The sequence below is a fragment of the Cupressus sempervirens genome, chromosome 10, assembly GCF_028749045.1.
Source record: "Cupressus sempervirens isolate cs-2001-9-10 chromosome 10, ASM2874904v1, whole genome shotgun sequence".
Lineage (NCBI taxonomy): Eukaryota > Viridiplantae > Streptophyta > Pinopsida > Cupressales > Cupressaceae > Cupressus > Cupressus sempervirens.
This window is the reverse complement of record NC_143127.1, coordinates 190,467,757-190,475,508: the sequence shown is the minus strand read 5'-3', so window position 1 is coordinate 190,475,508 and position 7,752 is coordinate 190,467,757.

Sequence of the window (7,752 nt, the reverse complement as noted above, 5' to 3'; positions counted from 1 at the left end):
TCTCTCCTACAAAAAACATTGGTTTCAGTTTAACTTTCACTTCAAGAATTACTTATTTTGATATAACATTTTTCTGAATTTTGATGAAAGTGGAGGAGCTCATCTTTCCTGTAAAATACTCATGCTCAAGCTTAAGATTCAAATTGGAAAAGACTTCCATGTTTGCATGGAATCCATGAGGGGATTCAAAGGTTTGCAAACTAATGGCTTTACTACAACTTATTAGCATACTCTATTTCAGTTGGAGCTTCTTCTTGATGGTATTTTCTTCAACAAAACTAAAAACTCCCTTGCACTATTTATTTTGAGAAGAAAAATGCATCACAACCCCAATTAGAAAAAATAATTATAGATGCAAGTATGTAGTGGACTTTGTTTACACTTTGCAAGATAGTGCACATAATTTATGGAATTTGAACTTGTGTTCTCAGGTCCTTCAAAATAGTGTAAATGATGCCCAAGAGTTGAACTCGCATCTTAAAATCAACTAGAGAAGCAAAATACAAGAGAGGTGTTAATACAAGCCTAATTACTGAGAGGGGAGGGGTGATGAATCAATAATCACCAAATGCACCAATCAAATTGACTAACTATTCTTCAAAACATTAACCTCTCAAACATTGAATCACCATATTAAGCAAAATGAACAATATACAACCACAAGAAAATCAACTACATAATGTAAACACCAAATTTATCTCATGGAAACCCAATTTGGGTGAGAACCATAGTGTGAGATGATGCTCACAAATTTTGTACTCTTCTAGAATATGTCTTATGAGGAGCTTGCCCGATTAAGGGTTACAATAAACATTGTTAGGTGCTACCTGGTTAAGGTAATTACCTATAAACTTGTTAAAGTCTTTGCTTAGTGATGAGCAACTTGGTTAGTAGATTTTGAACACTCTTTTTGAAAGTCACCCAGTTAGAGGATTTTTACAATAGGACCTTTTAGGACCCAATTTGTTAAGGGATTCTATTGTTATAATGGTTGGAGAGTAGTAGAAAGAAAATTATATGTGATTTGCACTACCTCTGCAAGATTGAATCCAATTAAGTATTGTAACTTTTGACCATACCCAACACTCTTCTTTGGGTTGATCACACTTGATTCTTGCACTTACTCATTTACCAAATCCTTCTCCAACTTTGCAACCAACAATCAACTTCTTCTTAATTTTTTTCTTTAAGTAGAATTGCTTCCACTGCCTTGACAAAACTTGAAATCAATGAACAAAATTTGATTTGATAAGATATGATACCTTTGACCATTCATAAATTAGTTTTCTTTGATAACGCGAGCTCGCGATTGAAACTCACCTTTGAAATTATTCCATCTCATAAGTCATTTTGACTAAATTTAAACTTCTCGAATAATCCTCCTCAAACATAGACTTCGATTAATGTGAAGTCAAACCCTTTCCACAAATTACACAAATATCTTCTTTCATCTCAAATATCATCACCAATCCCAATAATAATTTGAATCTTATGACCTTTCTATAAATCTTCATTACATATTAATAAATTATTCTTGTTTACTTGTTCATCATGTCAACATCACTTTTAAATCACTTAACTACCTTTACACTCATTATTAGTTGCGCTCACCAATGCATCATATGAACATTATCATCAATCATATCCTACAATTGCTCCAACAAATAATTTACCGGTCTAAAATAGCATTCAAATCATTTAACTGTCTCACTAATTGTTTTAACAATTACCCGATTTGAGCTCATCAAACATAACTTACTCAATTCATCATTCCATAAGTTGTGATTCTAAACATAACATCATAACACATACCATAACCTTTTTGTAGAATAACAACTCCATAATCATATTGCAACTCATCCTTTACTCAATGAATATATGGTAACATGCTAAAAATGCTTAGTCAAATAATTGACATAAATCACAACCAAATAAATGATTCACCTGTTATCAAATATGTACCTATCTTCATCAAATCATCATGTAACATCCCTACAACAAAAATCTCTTCAATAATTATGCCAACAATCTCATCAATCAGTTATGCTAACAAGAGCTTCAAGGGATCCAATCACAAAGATCACAACAAAAGAAGAGATCACGAAAAGCTGCATAGTGCGTATTGTAATCATGCTAATTTTAAAAGACATAAATTTTAGAGATTTTATTATTGGTAGATTTTTTTTTTAAATAATAATAAAACCCTCAACAAAATTAAGACCAACTAATCAAAAAGAAAAATAAATTTAAAATAAGATAGTATAAATTTGTCTCTAAACTTTAGAAATTTAATAACTTTTGTTGTAAAAACTAATTAGCAAAAGCAATTGAATTTGTTGTAAAAACTAATCAACAAAGACAATTGAACACATTAGTTCCCTGCCTATATATAGGTAGGAACTAATAAGTATTTTTTTATCATATTTTTTTCATACATCACTATCATTGAACATTCATTTTTTATTCTCTCCCTTTCATTGGGTATTAATGTGTTATCAAAAAAAAATATCATCGACACCAAAACCCATTTATCTTTTCCATTCATCACAAGCCATCTCACTTAGCTAGTCCATTCATTTTGAGAGTATCTCATTCCTTAAACTCATTGATCCTTTGAGGAGATATCCCCAAAATAGATCAATCATAAAATCAAATTCTCAATCACTACACCACACTAAATTACCTATTTAGCATAAATTAAATATATGTAACTATTTTATATATTCTCCACATGTAATTTAAAATATATAGTTATCCGCTCATATAACTCCTTATGACACACTTTTATATTTAACCCATACACAATTAGTTAGTCAAATCAATAAATAAAAATGATCAATTATCCTCACCCATTTTAGATCCCTTTAATAAGTTATCACAACTCTTTTTTCATTGTCTCATTCAATACACAATATTTACACATCTTAATTAATTAATTAATTAGTTTATGTGTTCAAGACTAAATCCAAACTATCTAGTTCTTTAACAAAACATCCAAATATTTATCATACATTTAATTATTAATGTAAAACCCTATTTCATTAACTTGAAGAATGTGTTTGCATCAATAATATTTCTCTAGCATTTTTTTTTGTTTAAACTTTCTTTAGTTTGATTACATACAGGGTTGGATTTAGAAGCAAACACTTTAATATTAGTTTATTTTATAGTATAGATGATTTAGTATTTGTTCTAATGCAACCAAAATATTTTTTAATATGACAAACATAAGATTTTGTCAAGAAGAAAACAATGCAAGAGCAAGTGTGTAGCCAAGTTGGTGTGGAGGCAAGTCGTGAGGCGTAGTGTTAGGCTAATGATCTTGGTACTATGCATCAAGATCAGTTCAAGTCACACCTAGATTACCACACCCCTTAACCCACAAATGGGTCCTATAGGGTTAATGATGCATCAACTTTCGAGAGTCATAACTTTTGACTCAAATGTGAGTTTTGGCTAAAATTTTGCAAGCAGTTGCATGAGGAGGAATTATTTGGATTGCCAATGGAGCTCAACTTGATAAGTGGTTGTTTTGACATTTTTTTAGGAGCCTGAAATTTCAGCCTGACCTCCAAAATTGCATTTTTGTATTTTTTCCAATTTTTTAGAAAGTTGTTTTTTTGTAATAAATCCAAAATCATATTCTTGATTTCGTAGATTAGTTGGCAATTCATCTTGCCTTAGTTGGGGGCTTTTCTTGGGAAAAATTAGGATTCGTAGGATGGGTTTTGAAATATTTTCAAAGTTGGAAGATGGCTAGGAGAGGAAGAGGAAGAGGAAGAGGAGGTGTCACTCCAATGCAAAGATTTATGTTGGATATGCAGAGGCAGATTGAACGACTGAATAAAAGAATAGATAATCAAGGAATACTAGTAGCACAAGTAGAGGATGAATTAGATGAAGACGGAAGTCAAAGAGGTGTTAATCAAAATGAATAAAATGAAGAAGAACCGTTGGAAGAGTTGAGTTGTGAAGATAGAGTTCTTTGGGCTTTAGAAGGAAAAAATGAAGGGATCAAGATCAAAGTCTTAGATTATGTGGGTAGTCTCAAGCCAGAAGAATTGATAGACTAGCTAAATGAGATGGGTAAATTTTTTGAATGGAAGCCTATGGCAGAGGGAAAGAAGATGAAGTGTGCCTGCACAAAATTGAAGGGACATGCAATGATATGGTGGGATCACCTCCAAAAGGAATGAACTAGAAAACAAAAGGAAAAGATCAGAATGTGGAGCAAGATGGAGAAAAAGCTTTGGGAAAAGTTCTTACCTTTAGATTACTCACAAACCCTGTTTCGTAAGTTCTAGAATTTGAAACAAAATTCGTCTTCTGTATAAGAGTACACAAATGAGTTATATAAGTTATCCATGAGAATAGAGCATTAAGAAGATGATGAGCAAGTAGTTGTTAGATATATGAATGGCCTTAAATTCTCTATCCAAGATGAATTGAGCATGCAACATGTTAACAATATAGAGGAAGCCTACCAATTGGCTCTAAAGGCTAAAGAAAATTAGAAATGATAGTACAATCAGAGGAATAGAGGAGGAAGAATGGGTCCCTCAAAACTAGTTTAAGGAGGTTCTAACTATGGCCGAGTAGAATCCTCCCAAGGATTTGAAAGAAATACAAATTCCAGACAAGATCTTGCAAAACAGGAGAGAAGAAGAGGATTTCAGAGATGATGAGCTTATGGTAACGGAAGAGGATGGGAAAACCAACAGAGGCCCTTTACTTGTTTCAGATGTGGAGAAGAAGGACATTGAGCCTTTGAATGCTCAAACTATAACATGCCAGAAATAAATCAAGGAAGACAGCCTAGAGTGAACCTGGCTCAGCCAGAAAAAGAGGAGCAAGAAGTTTCACCAGATGTGGGAGAAACCCTCATGATGAGGAGATCAATGATCACCCCATAAAAAGATGTTCCTGCAAATAACTCTGATGATTCATGGCTCCAAACCAACATTTCTAGAACTAGATGCACTTCTGGTGGAAAGGTATGTCAAGTTATTGTTGGTGGGGGTAGTTGTGAGAATATGGTATCTACATAAATGGTAGAGAAATTAAATTTACAATGTGAGAAGCACCCTCGCCCTTGTCGTATTGCATGATTTAAGAAAGGGAATGAAGTAACAGTTGATAAAAGATGTTTAGTTAGGCTTACCATAGGAAATTTTTATAAGGATGAGATATGGTGTGATGTTATCCCTGTGGATGCTTGACATATGTTGTTGGGAAGACCATGGAAGTATGATAGGAAGGTCATGCATGATGGGGAGAAAAACACTTACACATTTTGGAAGGATGGCTCTAAAGTGGTTTTGTTGCCACTTAAAGATGAAAAGAAGAATGAAACCATGTTGTCTGCAAGAGAAGTTGTCAAAGAAATGAAAGTATCAGGTTGTTGTTATGCACTAGTACTAAAAAGAGGAGAAAAACAAGAAAATTTGGTGCAACCTGCGACAATAAAGGTGCTAGAAGAGTTCATTGATGTTGCTCCTGAGGAACTACATGATGGTCTTCCACCCAAAAGAGATATTCAACCTCATCTTGATCTTATTCTTTGAGCAACTTTTCCTAATCAAGCAGCCTATCGGTTGAATCCAACACAACATGCAAAGCTGAATAAACAAGAGACAAAATTGATGTAAAAGGGTCTAGTTAGGGAAAGCACGAGTCCATGTGCAGTACCCACATTGTTGACTCCAAAGAAGGATGACACATGGAGGATGTGCACTGATAGTAGAGCAATCAATAAGATTACTATTAAGTATCGATTTCCTATTCCTCGGATAGAGGACATAATGGATGAATTAGTGAGGGCTAAGTACTTCAACAAGATTGATCTCCGAAGTGGCTACCACTAGATCCACATTCGAGAGGGAGATGAATGGAAGACAACATTTAATACAAGAGATGATTTGTATGAATGGATGGTTATGCCTTTTGGGCTTTCAAATGCACTTAGCACATTTATGCAACTAATGAATACAGTGTTGCAACCTTGCATTGGTAAGTTTGTTGTAGTTTATTTTGATGATATTTTTATCTATAGTAGAAGCAAGGAAGAACACTTACAACACATGAGAATCATCTTGAGTGTCTTAAGGAAGTAGAAGCTCTTTGCGAACTTGAAGAAGTGTAACTTCATGCAAACTAGTTTGACCTTTTTTGGGCTTTGTCGTTTCTCAAGTTGGTGTTCAAATGGATCCAGAAAAGGTGAAAGCAATCCTAGAATGGCCCAATCCTTTTAGTATAACAAGAGTATGGAATTTTCACGGATTGGCAACTTTCTACTAGAAGTTTATCTAAAATTTCAGTACTATTTAGCACCCATAACTAATTGTACTAGAGGAAGGGAGCTAACATGGACATTGGATGCTATAGAGAGTTTTAGATTCTTGAAAAAAGGGGTAACTAAAGCTCCTATATTGACACTTCCAAATTTTGACGAAGTTTTTGAAGTGGATTGTAATGCTTCACATGTTGGGATAGGTGTTGTTCTTAGCCAAGCAGGTAAGCCTGTGGCCTTCTTTAGTGACAGATTGAATGAAGTAAGAAAGAAATATTCTACCTACGATCTGGAGCTTTATGCAATTGTTCAAGCATTAAGACATTGGAGGCATTATCTGGTCCCACATGAGTTTGTGTTGTTTACTGATCATATTGCTCTAAAATATCTCAACACACAAAAGAATTTGAATAGTCGACATGCCAAGTGGGTATCTTTCTTACATGGATATACTTTTTTCCTACAACATAAGTCTGGAAAACAAAATTAGATTGTTGATGCCTTGAGCAGGTGTGCTACACTATTAACCACAATGAAAATAGAGGACATTGGTTTTGATGTTATTAAGGCCTTGTATGAATTGACGTTGATTTATGGGAAATTGTAGAACAACTAAAGGCTTCATCTTTTGATAAGTTGGATCATGTGAAAGGTGACTATTTTATGCAAGATGGTTACCTCTTTAAGGGTAAACAACTATGTATACTAGGTGGATCTGTGCGGAAAATATTATCAGGGAATTTCATAGTGGTGGACTAGTTGGACACTTTGGAAAGGACAAAATAATAAACTTGGTTGAAGATAAGTATTATTGGCCCAAGATAAAGAGGGACATCACTAAATATGTGGCAAGGTACAAAATATATCAAGTGGCTAAAGGACATTCATAGAATACAGGATTATGCATGCCTTTACTAGTATCCACCGAACCATGGACTGATGTGAGTATGGATTTTGTATTGTGTCTCCCACACACTTAGTGAGGTAATGATTCTATTTTTGTGATTGTTGATCACGTGTCCAAAATCGTCCACTTTATTGCTTGTAAAAAGACCAACGATGCAACTAGAGTAGAAGAACTATTATTCTCAGAAGTTGTTCGTTTACATAGGCTTTCAAAGACCATTACCTCTGATAGAGACACTAAGTTCTTGATCCATTTTTGGAGGACTCTCTAGAGGAAATTAGGCACATAGTTATAGTTTAGTAGTGCTTATCATCTTCAAATGAATGGACAAATAGAGGTAGTCAATTAGAGTTTGGGAAATCTATTACGCTGCATTGTGGGGAGAAGCCTAAACAATGGGACTTGGCATTGCCCCAGGCATAATTTGCGTTCTATTAACCGATCCACTAGAAAATCTTTATTTCAAATTGTCTGTGGTCGAAACCCTCAAGGTGTTCTAGATCTTGTGTCACTTCCCTTGGGGGACATAATTAGTGATGATGGAGTTTCCTTTGTT